This window comes from Haliotis rubra, unplaced genomic scaffold, assembly GCF_003918875.1.
Source record: "Haliotis rubra isolate DU_JTF1 unplaced genomic scaffold, ASM391887v1 Scf349, whole genome shotgun sequence".
NCBI classification, from domain to species: Eukaryota; Metazoa; Mollusca; class Gastropoda; order Lepetellida; family Haliotidae; genus Haliotis; species Haliotis rubra.
Window position 1 is genome coordinate 796,625 of NW_025767023.1, and position 13,680 is coordinate 810,304.

Below are 13,680 nucleotides of genomic sequence, written 5' to 3' on the forward strand. Positions count from 1 at the left end.
AGGTCTCATAACATACAAATTTTATGAAACTCGTGACCTTCCTATGGTTTCTGACCTCGCTTTCGTTCAGTCAGATACCATAGAAAGGACACTCGTTTCGTATAATTCGTATGTAATGAGACCTCGTGTAGTATTCTCTCTTTACACTTCGACCTCAACAGATGCATGTAGATATGAGGCTTGGTTTGGTTTGGTTGTTGTTTTACGCCGCAGTCAGCAATATTCCAGCTGTATGGCAGCAGTCTGCAGATAATGAAGTCTGGACCAGACAATCCAGTGATCAACAGCATCAGCATCAATCTACGCAATTGAGATACGATGACATGTTTCCATCAAATCATGGGTTACTGAAGACCAGTTCTAACCGGGATCTTCAGTGAGAATATGAGGCAGGTATGGAGGTGGCAGGTACTGACAGTACAATGTTAATGTTCCATGATTGAGATGGGATTCCCCTCAAATAAAGTGGGATGTGTTGGGACAGAGGTTGGTCTCACTAAGATATCGGGCTGGATATCACTGTTATAAAGGGTGGAATGCGAAACGGGATCATGAATGGCTGACTGACTGACTGAGTTTGGTTTTACGCCGCTTTTAGCAATATTCCAACAACATCACAGCGGGGAACACCAGAAATGGGCTTCACACATTGTACCCTTGTGGGGATTCGAACCCGGGTCTTCGGCGTGATGAGCCAACGCTTTAACCACTAGGCTACCCCACTGCCCCGGATAATGAATGGGATTATCCAGACACAGTGGGGTTCCAGAATACACTCCAAGTCTGAAGACAGTGTGTTGGTCATTGACTGAAGCACAACCACAGCCAATTAATGCTTAAAAAGTTCATATAATTAATCTAAAACCCTAAAGCCAAAACATCACTTGAGAAGACATAAATCCACACTAAATGCAGCCTGCCTAGTCCATTATCCTTGCCTCAGTCTGTGGATTAGTGCTGGAATTAGCCACACTTACATCGAGGCCTGAAGAAAAGGTCTATGACTCACGCACACACTTTAACGTGCCGTGAGCACTTAACAAATTAAATATAAATATACCCTAGCAGAGCTCATGTTACTGCAGCTGATGCCAGGTGCTCATCTCCAAATAATTTTAGAGTCTTCTTGAAATCATTATTAGGTGCAAACCGTCAAGAGTTAGACAAAGTCAGTTTTCTGAAAAAGTCCCTGTTTTAGATCAGCTTCCACTCTTTGTATTAGCAGTACAGAAATACAACACCACCACAATGTTTATTTTGAGATATGTATAGCTGGATTAAGATGCAGTTATTACATGGTTTCCCTGAAATTATACGAAAATAATATGACAGGTCCCAAAGCTCACCCTGTCTACATTTTAGTTTATTTTAAGGTGTTTATATGATTAACCTAGATGGATAAAAAGGGATAAGACAGTTTAATGTCATGCTGAGAGAACTCTGTTTTCCATTATAACATTTTCTGACAGAATAAAACGTAAAAGTTTACCTTAAAGAAACATCATATTGTTTGACATCACTCAAAATATAATGCTGAACAATACCATTGGAAATCATTATTAGTGAATGTTTTATAAAGAAAATAAAAATGTTTATGAAGCAGGCATATTTTGTTTTCATGAATGTACATAGGACAAACTCATGATACAAGAACATTTGAAACATTCTGTGAACAATATGTAGCACACAATATACATAGTCAGAAACAATGATATTATCAGAAAGAAGGATATTATCAGAAACAGGATTTTATCAGAAACAAAGATATTATCAGATACAAGGATATTATCAGATACAAGGATATTATCAGATACAAAGATATCAGAAAGAGGGATATCAGAAACAAAGGATTTCATCAGAGACAAAGATATTATCAGAAACAAGGATATTATCAGAAACAGGATTTTATCAGAAACAAAGATATTATCAGATACAAGGATATTATCAGATACAAGGATATTATCAGATACAAAGATATCAGAAAGAAGGATATTATCAGAAACAGGATTTTATTAGAAACAAGGATATTATCAGAAACAAGGATATTATCAGAAATTATCATAATAATGACCTATGGTACACTCAGCGCTAAGGTGGTCATAACTCCCATACCTTAACACTAACCTATAGTAGTCATAGCGCTAAGGTGGTCGTAACTCCCATATTTTAACACTCACCTATAGCAGTCATAGCGTTAAGGTGGTCGTAACTCCCATAATTTAACACTGACCTATAGCAGTCATAGCGCTAAGGTGGTCGTAGCTCCCATACTTAAACACTCACCTACAGTAGTCATAGCTCTAAGGTGGTCGTAACTCCCATACTTTAACACTGACCTATGGTACTCTCAGCGTTAAGGTGGTCGTAACTCCCATACCTTAAGAGTAACCTATAGTAGTCATAGCACTAAGGTGGTCGTAACTCCCATACTTTAACACTCACCTATAGTAGTCATAGCGCTAAGGAGGTCGTAACTCCCATACCTTAACACTCACCTATAGCAGTCATACCACTAAGGTGGTCGTAACTCCCATACCTTAACGGTAACCTATAGCAGTCATAGCGCTAAGGTGGTCGTAACTCCCATACTTTAACACTCACCTATAGCAGTCATAGCGTTAAGGTGGTCGTAACTCCCATAATTTAACACTGACCTATAGCAGTCATAGCGCTAAGGTGGTCGTAACTCCCATACTTAAACACTCACCTACAGTAGTCATAGCTCTAAGGTGGTCGTAACTCCCATACTTTAACACTGACCTATGGTACTCTCAGCGCCTAAGGTGGTCGTAACTCCCATACCTTAAGAGTAACCTATAGTAGTCATAGCACTAAGGTGGTCGTAACTCCCATACTTTAACACTCACCTATAGTAGTCATAGCACTAAGGTGGTCAGAACTCCCATATACTTTAACACTCACCTATAGTAGTCATAGCACTAAGGTGGTCAGAAACTCCCATATTTTAACACTCACCTATAGAAGTCATAGCTAAGGTGGTCAACTCCCATATTTTAACACTCACGGTAGCAGTCATAGTGCTAAGGAGGTCGTGAACTCCCATACTTTAACACTGACCTATAGAAGTCATAGCTAAGGTGGTCAGAACTCCCATACTTTAACACTCACCTATAGCAGTCATAGCTAAGGTGGTCAGAACTCCCATACTTTAACACTCACCTATAGCAGTCATAGCTTAAGGTGGTCGTGAACTCCATACTACTTTAACACTCACCTATAGCAGTCATAGCGCTTAAGGTGGTCGTAACTCCCATACTTTAACACTCACCTATAGTAGTCATAGCCAAGGAGGTCGTAACTCCCATACCTTAAGAGTAACCTATAGCAGTCATACCACTAAGGTGGTCGTAACTCCCATACTTTAACACTCACCTATAGCAGTCATACCACTAAGGTGGTCGTAACTCCCATACTTTAACACTGACCTATAGCAGTCATAGCGCTAAGGTGGTCGTAACTCCCATACTTTAACACTCACCTATTATGCTGAGCAGTCATAGCGCTAAGATGGTCGTTAAACTCCCATACTTTAACACTCACCTATAGTAGTTATACCACTAAGGTGGTCGTAACTCCCATATTTTAACACTCACCTATAGTGCTAAGGTGGTCGTAACTCCCATACTTTAACACTCACCTATAGCAGTCATAGCGCTAAGGTGGTCGTAACTCCCATATTTTAACACTCACCTATAGCAGTCATAGCGCTAAGGTGGTCGTAACTCCCATATTTTAACACTCACTATAGCAGTCATAGCGCTAAGGTGGTCGTAACTCCCATACTTTAACACTCACCTATAGCAGTCATAGCGCTAAGGTGGTCGTAACTCCCATACTTTAACACTCACCCATAGTAGTCATAGCCAAGGTGGTCGTGAACTCCCATATCTTAACACTCACCTATAGCAGTCATAGCTAAGGTGGTCGTAACTCCCATACTTTAACACTCACCTATAGTAGTCATAGCGCTAAGGTGGTCGTAACTCCCATATCTTAACACTCACTATAGCAGTCATAGCACTAAGGTGGTCGTAACTCCCATACTTTAACACTCACCTATAGTAGTCATAGCACTAAGGTGGTCGTAACTCCCATACTTTAACACTCACCTATAGTAGTCATAGCACTAAGGTGGTCGTAACTCCCATATTTTAACACTCACCTATAGAAGTCATAGCGCTAAGGTGGTCGTAACTCCCATATTTTAACACTCACCGGTAGCAGTCATAGTGCTAAGGTGGTCGTAACTCCCATACTTTAACACTGACCTATAGAAGTCATAGCGCTAAGGTGGTCGTAACTCCCATACTTTAACACTCACCTATAGCAGTCATAGCGCTAAGGTGGTCGTAACTCCCATACTTTAACACTCACCTATAGCAGTCATAGCGCTAAGGTGGTCGTAACTCCCATACTTTAACACTCACCTATAGCAGTCATAGCACTAAGGTGGTCGTAACTCCCATACTTTAACACTCACCTATAGTAGTCATAGCGCTAAGGAGGTCGTAACTCCCATACCTTAACGGTAACCTATAGCAGTCATACCACTAAGGTGGTCGTAACTCCCATACTTTAACACTCACCTATAGCAGTCATAGCACTAAGGTGGTCGTAACTCCCATACTTTAACACTGACCTATAGCAGTCATAGCGCTAAGGTGGTCGTAACTCCCATACTTTAACACTCACCTATTATGCTGAGCAGTCATAGCGCTAAGATGGTCGTTAAACTCCCATACTTTAACACTCACCTATAGTAGTTATACCACTAAGGTGGTCGTAACTCCCATATTTTAACACTCACCTATAGTGCTAAGGTGGTCGTAACTCCCATACTTTAACACTCACCTATAGCAGTCATAGCGCTAAGGTGGTCGTAACTCCCATATTTTAACACTCACCTATAGCAGTCATAGCGCTAAGGTGGTCGTAACTCCCATATTTTAACACTCACTATAGCAGTCATAGCGCTAAGGTGGTCGTAACTCCCATACTTTAACACTCACCTATAGCAGTCATAGCGCTAAGGTGGTCGTAACTCCCATACTTTAACACTCACCCATAGTAGTCATAGCGCTACGGTGGTCGTAACTCCCATATCTTAACACTCACCTATAGCAGTCATAGCGTTAAGGTGGTCGTAACTCCCATACTTTAACACTCACCTATAGTAGTCATAGCGTTAAGGTGGTCGTAACTCCCATATCTTAACACTCACTATAGCAGTCATAGCACTAAGGTGGTCGTAACTCCCATACTTTAACACTCACCTATAGCAGTCATAGCACTAAGGTGGTCGTAACTCCCATACTTTAACACTCACCTATAGCAGTCATAGCCTAAGGTGGTCATAACTCCCATATTTTAACACTCACCTATAGTAGTCATAGCGCTAAGATGGCTTCATCATACATAAGCTGGATTTAAAACTTTCAATAACTCCACATAAGGTTCTGCTTATTAACAAAACATAACAATATCTCCTTGTTATGGGATATTTAATGCAGATTTATATACATTATAACATTTTTTCGGCTATCAGATTATCAACATTCAAGCAATTCTAAATCCTACTATTAACAAAATGCTGGCAATTAGATATTTCCGCTCTCCATTAACCTCACATCTTCAGGCTTGGAGCCAGTGTTGATCCCCCCTGACATTTGCCATTGACGTGTTTCACCGACCAGGTCATACAGAAAATGTGATTTTTTGTTTGATCAGTCTGATACGAATGTATTTCTGCTCTGAATTAATGAATGTGATTGTACACCAGTGTTCCACCAATATCAAATGTTCACTTAGCAGATCAGTTCTCTTTCTGGCATATTGATCAAGTCATTCAAAATGTCCTATTTTTTTCTCTCTTAAAATTGGAAATGATATAGTAGAATGCGAATAAAATCATAAAAATCTCCTCATGCCATCTGTTCTGCTGTTTCAGAGAAGGGTCTGCTGGCAAGTGAAGTCAGGGCATATCTGTATTACCTTTTTATGGCTTACATTTTTAGCTGACAAGAACCTTTGGAGCGGTCAAAATTTAAAAAATGTTTGTGCAGCTCCATATCATTTTATTTTATTTGGCCAATTATTATTAATTTGATTGAGGGTAGGGGAGGCAATCAGTTTAGTGAGAAAACACAAAATGCTAATTTTGTATTGAGTGTACCCACACAGTGACATGTCTAAGTGTTTATTGTTTTGTAGGTTTTGTTCTCTGTAGGAAGGCGCAGACACTTGGAATCAGTTTTAATTACTATTAAAAAACTCCACACAGTTACTTTAATTATGTACTGTTTTACTGTGTTTGTTTGTGCTTGTCCTTCCAAGGATAGAGATGAGGCAGATGACATAATTCAAACTATTGAACATAGGAGGTAGATCACGGCACTTCTGTATCTAGTCCAAGGTGTGACTAGTGACTGGTGACTTACAAATACCAAGGTTGTACCATTGTCTGGTACAGCAGCGAGCACTGGTGACTTACAAATACCAAGGTTGTACCATTGTCTGGTACAGCAGCGAGCACTGGTGAGCAACTGGTGACTACAGCAGCGAGCACTGGTGACTTACAAATACCAAGGTTGTACCATTGTCTGGTACAGCAGCGAGCACTGGTGACTTACAAATACCAAGGTTGTACCATTGTCTGGTACAGCAGCGAGCACTGGTGACTTACAAATACCAAGGTTGTACCATTGTCTGGTACAGCAGCACTGGTGCAGCACTGGTGACTTACCAAGGTTGTAAATACCAAGGTTGTACCATTGTCTGCCACAGCAGCGAGCACTGGTGACTTACAAATACCAAGGTTGTACCATTGTCTGGTACAGCAGCGAGCACTGGTGACTTACAAATACCAAGGTTGTACCATTGTCTGGTACAGCAGCGAGCACTGGTGACTTACAAATACCAAGGTTGTACCATTGTCTGCTACAGCAGCGAGCACTGGTGACTTACAAATACCAAGGTTGTACCATTGTCTGGTACAGCAGCGAGCACTGGTGACTTACAAATACCGAGCACTGGTGACTTACAAATACCAAGGTTGTACCATTGTCTGGTACAGCAGCGAGCACTGGTGACTTACAAATACCAAGGTTGTACCATTGTCTGCTACAGCAGCGAGCACTTAATACAACTGCTTGTGAGGGCTGCACCACCATCTGACACAGCCATGCGAACCAGTGACATACTGCTATGAATGTTGTTCAAATTCAAACGGAAAAATGACCATATCACGCTGATCCTGCATATCTTGTCTTGCTTGCCATTTCCCTTCCGGTGTCAGTACAAGATCTTGATGTACTTGTACAAGGCCTTGCATAACACTGCTCCAACATATCTCAAGGAGCTGGTCATTCCCTATGAGCCAGTGCGATCTCTTTGATCACAATCTGCATCTCTGATCGCTGTGCCCAAAACAAAAACTGTAATGTACGGTGACAGATGCTTCAGCAAGATTGCAGTAACACTGTAGGAATCCACCATCTTTCTGAGAAACTCAACATCTTCTAACATTTTGAAGAAGGGTGTAAAAACCCATGTCTTTAAATCAGCCTACACTCAGTAGCACTTGTGATTCTCTGTAAAACGCCTAGGAGTGTTTTAGTTCCTAAATCATAAGGGGTGTTATATTATAGAATACTTTGTACAAACATCAGGGCCCAGATTCAGAAAGCAACCCTTGCACTATGACTAACTGTGCATAGAGCTCTGGTCACAAATCAGTTGAAGTTAAGCAACGTTGGGCGCAGAGAGTCCTTGGATCGGTGACTGTGTGTGACAGCTTGACTCCTGAGAGTTTCTCGGACTTCAGTCCTGCCCCACAACAAAGCACATGTGATACATGTAATCTCATCTTAGTCAAGTGAGTTTGTTCAAACATGCCTCTGTTCATCCAACAGAAAATGGGTACATGGTGGGATAAGTCATGTGACTATTAACCTTCTAGCGCCTCACAGGCAGCTTGGGTTATCCGGGGTAATGATAATCAGATTGTAGCGCTTTGAGCGTGCCCCTCCGTGCTGCGGATTACAAATGCCATTATTATTATTATTATTATTATTATTATTATTATTATTATTATTATTATCATCTTCAGCCGATGTTACTGTGAGTTACAATCAACTTAAAGCTGCAATCACTTTGTTGAACAGAACACTGGTCTGTAAGCAGTGTCCACCTTAACATCACTCATTCACCTTGATTGGAGAAAAAGGTGTTGGACCAGACACAGTGTACATTAAATCAGATTTTGATTCTAAGAATGGGGCATTGTTACAAAAATTGTTATTTTCGGCACTTGTTCAGTTTGACCAGTGTCCAATGAAAGTGTCTCTATGCCTGCACAAGGAATTGATTTAGTTGACCCTACACAGCTAGAGTGAGAGTCTCACCATTAAGTATTAGGTAGGATGGATTGCTCTACCAACACCATTAGTCTTGATTGGCGGCAACAAGATCGGATGCAGTCCAGCGTGCTGAAGCATCTGGAGTTAGGCTTCCTGTAATGTATCATTGATGAAATATTGATGAAGACTGTGAAGAATTGCCAAGTCCCTCACTTCTAGATATGGATCCTGTGTAAATGATAAATAAACTACCATGAATTATATATAGAGAGATTATTCCATGATAGAATCACCTTACTGAATAGATGAAACAATAGTTAGAATTTCTGGGTTTAAAAATTAATGAATTCTGACAATTTTTTGTAAATCAGTTCAATAAACACACAAATGTAATAAATGTATATTTTTATTATCCATAATTGATAAATAGCTGTCAAAACGAGTCAATATCTATCAATTATTGAGGGATATGTCTCCAGAAGCCAATTTTACCAACGGATCAATAATATGTTGGCACTCATAATAGCTATTGTTGCTTTTATCACATTATATCAGTGTGAGGATACTTTTATGCTACTTAAAGAAATATTCCTGCAATATCACACTATGAACACCAGAAATGGGCTTCACCAATTGTGTCCATGTGAGGAATTGAACCCAGATCTTTGTCATGATGAGCAAACACTTCAACCACTAGGCTACCCTACAATGATAATAATACAAAAGTGTATCAATAAACCCTGCATTATATAATGTCATTCTTAAAATATTTGAAATTATGACATATTTCACTGGTTTAATTTAAGAAACAGGAGACATGTGCCATGACACAGTGAACTCTCCTGTTTATGATACGGCACCAAATGACTTGCTGTTTTGATTGTACAAGCAAGAGTCCCGTCATATGAGAGGTGAGGTGAAATTGGGTTTAACTTCGTGCTTGATAATATTTTGCTCATATGACGACGTGCATGCGTGTGTATGTGTATGTGCGGCTGCTTGTACTAGCCCAGACTTATGCTGGTTTTATAGTGCCAACCCACTGAGATACCATGCCGCAGTGAAGCATGAATACACCACTCAGACACATTATACTGACTCCGAGCAGACCAGTCCTTGTTGTACCCATTAATGCCGAGCGCCAGGCAGGGACCAACAAGTACCATATTTTAACTTCTTTTGGTATGACGCGGTCGGGGATCGAACGCGACCTTCCGCTCTCCGGCGGACGCTCTAACCACTACACCACGGAGGCGGTCCCTATCATATGAGAAGCCCGCACCTAAACATTTAGGAAACTGCAGGCAATACTATTCTAAGCAAGTAGTTATTGATGTTCAGAGCTTAGTGAAAAGCCTAGTAGGTGACCCTGTGAACATCTTGTGTCATTATTGACTTTCAGTGATCCATTCATACAAATTTGCTGATTTGTGAAGATCGGGTTAGAACTGGTTTTCAGCAACCCATGCTTGTCGTAAGAGGCTACTAACAGGATCGGGTAGTCAAGCTTGCTGACTTGGTTGACACATGTCATTGTATCCCAATTGAGTGGATCGATGTTTATGCTGTTGATCACTGGATTGTCTGGTCCAGCCTTGATTATTTACAGACTGCCACCATATAGCTGGAATATTGCTGAGGGCAGTGTTAAACAACAAACAAACAATTTTGCTTTTTACGTCCAATGGATCTGTTTCATTGGATAATCAAGACTGGTTACTCCCTGGCTTATTTCATATTAACATATTTACCAGACTGTGATACCAAGTTTATCAGATTGTGGTACCACATCGATCATAATATACATTATACTGAAAGATAACCTGTACAAGTGGCGAAAGTCACAGTGACTTTGTGTTCAAAATACATGAAAAGAGTAAATCATTTCAATCCATCTTGAATTTCAATATATTTATATTGCCCAACTTGCAGACTTTAGATTTTTGGTTTGTTCACAGATCTGCTGACATTGAACTTCTGGGAAAATAGTAAATGTTCAACATTGCAATCCTTTTCATGGAGAACCCAGTACAAATTGTTTTGATAATATAAATGATGTTGAATGAAACTACAAGGGTAATTAGACTGACTGACTGACTGAGTTTGGTTTTACGCCGCTTTTAGCAATATTCCAGCAACATCACGGAGGGGGACACCAGAAATGGGCTTCACACATTGTGCCCATGTGGGGATTCGAACCTGGGTCTTCAGCGTGACGAGCAAACACTTTAACCATTAGGCTACCCCATCGCCCCTCAAGGGTGATTAGAAAGTTCTGAGGCAACACAGTATATTTGACCTAAAGACATGAAAAAGTTATATTTTTCAACATAAACACCTTCCACATTGACATATACTACCCAGAAAGACCAAAAAATGTTTCTCCTGTTTTCATTGCACCATGTGTTGATATACAAATCGGTACGACGTTATAATGTTATCAATGGGTGAGTGAGTGTGGTTTTATGTCATTTTAAGCAATATTCTAGCAATACCAGAATTGGGCTTCACACAGAGTAACCATGTAGGGAATCGAACAGGGTTCTGCAGCATGACAAATGACTGACTGACTGACTGAGTTTGGTTTTACTCCGCTTTTAGCAATATTCCAGCAATATCACGGCAACCCGACATGGGCTTCACTCATTGTACCCATGTGGGGATTTGAACCCAGGTCTTCGGCGTGACGAGCCAACGCTTTAACCACTAGACTATCCTACCGCCCCGCATGACAAATGAACACTTTGAACACTAGGCTGCCCCCAAAGCCCATTATGTTATCAAACCTGTATTTATGTCTTCATTGTCATGCTTCGATTTTGTTTGTTGTTAAACACGACACTCAGCAATATTCCAGCTGTATGTCAGCACTCGAGTCTGGACTAGACTTTCCATTGTCATGGGACTTGATTCCAAACATGACATTTCTGTAGAAAGAAAAATGTCATGAATTGACATCTGAGTGCATGGATGGCCAATTGGATCAGCAGCATGGTGCACAATTCCTTATTGAATTCATGCCACAATTCCCTCAAAAGTTGAATGTATGCACTGAGGGACATTTTGAAAAGCATGCTTCAGAGATGTCAGGGTAATATTGACAGCTCTGATATGGATTCAAGACGGCATCAGTTTGTGTGAAGTGTCATGACGTCTAAATGTGTCCTGCCTGTCATTCAGTCTGTGGGTACGCTTTCAGCAGACAGGACAAGTACAGGAACCTCACCACTCCGGCCAGGAATCACACCGAGAGCACAGGATTGCCTCACTGTCCTGAAGACTCTATGCCAGTGGACCATTACTGCTAATGCTTTAAAGATATGGCTAAGAAACACTTCTAACATTAATGACCACGCTATTAGGAAGAGGCTTCAAGAAGCAAACATAACATCAAGATGTCATATACCACTTCAGGCTCACCACAGAGCTGTACTTATGATGTGGTGCTGCGATATCTTCGGTGAAAAAGGCACAAGTGAAATAGTACTGTGTTCACAGATAAATCTAGGTTAATTTGACAGTTCAATGATGGCTGTTTCTGAGCATATTGATGTCCTGTTGAGGGTTTTGTTGATGCTAATGGCAGAAGAAGGTACATGTTTGGAAGTGGATTGGAGATGATATCGGCAGATTTAGTTTCAACCACAGAACATCCTTGCACCCCGATCAGGGCAAACTGAGTGAGTGAGTGAGTGAGTGAGTTTGGTTTTACACGCTTTTAGCAATATTCCAGCAATATCAGAAATGAGCTTCACACAATGTACCCATGTGGGGATTCGAACCCGGGTCTTCGGCCTGACGAGCCAACGCTTTAACCACTAGGCTACCCCACCGCCCCCAGGGCAAACTGAACCCTCTGTGCTACAGCTTCTGGAGATTCCAGCTCTTATAGCTAATGGTCCACAGCCAAGATTCCAGGGGCTCCTTTCACAAACCAACCTTTACTAAGGCTAACCTGAACTCCCATTCTTTAACATTGCACTAAGGTTACCTTAGTGACTTACGATCACCTTAGCGCTTTGTGAAAGGAGGCCCACGATAACAATGGACGTCAGCATCAGTCTTTTGTTGCCAGGAACATTCAGCAGCAGAATCAGAATGAAATTGACTGAGAAACTGAAGTCCTCGCAAAAAACATCAGTGACTGGCGGAAACGCAAGTTGATTGAAGCTATCTTCATCAAATGCACAAAACCATCAATAAACAGGGATCAGGGTGTGTACCTCCCAAATGCATGGTACATAAAACAATAAGACAATACCCTACCCTCATCACTGTTCCCATGTATAAACCATAATTTCTTTGTATACACTGCTATTGCTTTACATTCTATACATTTATAAATAAGTCTCTGTACATTTCTAAATCAATCAACAATTTTGTATAATAAGTATCTATACATTTCAAAGTTAATCCAATAATTTTGCAGTGAATGATATTTTATATATTCATAAAAATATGTATTCTATTAGCCCTGTTAGCTGTATCTATTGACCTCTACATGTATTGCATCGTCATAGCATTGTGATGTCACGGGTGACACTGACAATGACAATACTTTATTACCTGTGAGGGAATTCTTGTGTAAAGTACAGAGCTCAAACATTGATAAAATGATTAAATTATTTTCATACAATAATTAACACACATATAACACGCTAACAAGGTGAGACAAACACTAGGAATCATTTAAAAGATTAATACTGGCAGGAAGAAAGGATTTCATGGCACGATTGGATTTAAAATGGGGTAAATTATAACAGCACCAGAACAAGCCCTGAAACGTTGTACTCAAGAATAAAAAGAAGATGTAACCCAGAAAAATCTCTATGATCAGCAGAATCAGGTTGATGCAATAGATTGGCCAGCCTGTTCTCCTGATTTTACACCAACTGATAAACTGTGGCACTTGATCAAACTTGCTTGTTGTTAAATGCCAAACTCAGCAACATTCCAGCTGTATGGCGGCGGTCTGTAAATGATCGGGCCTGCATCAGACAATACAGGGATCAACAGCATGAACATTGATCTATGCAATTTGGAAACAATGACATTTGTCAACCAAGTCAGCGAGCCTCACCACCCGATCCCGTTAGTGGCCTCTTACGACAAGCATGGGTTGCTGAAGACCAATTCTAACCCGGATCTTCCCTGGTAGGAAGAATGATGATATATGAAGAATGATGATATATGATGAATGATGATATATGATGAATGATGATATATGATATATGATGATATATGATGAATGATGATATATGATATATGATGAATGATGATATATGATGAATGATGATATATG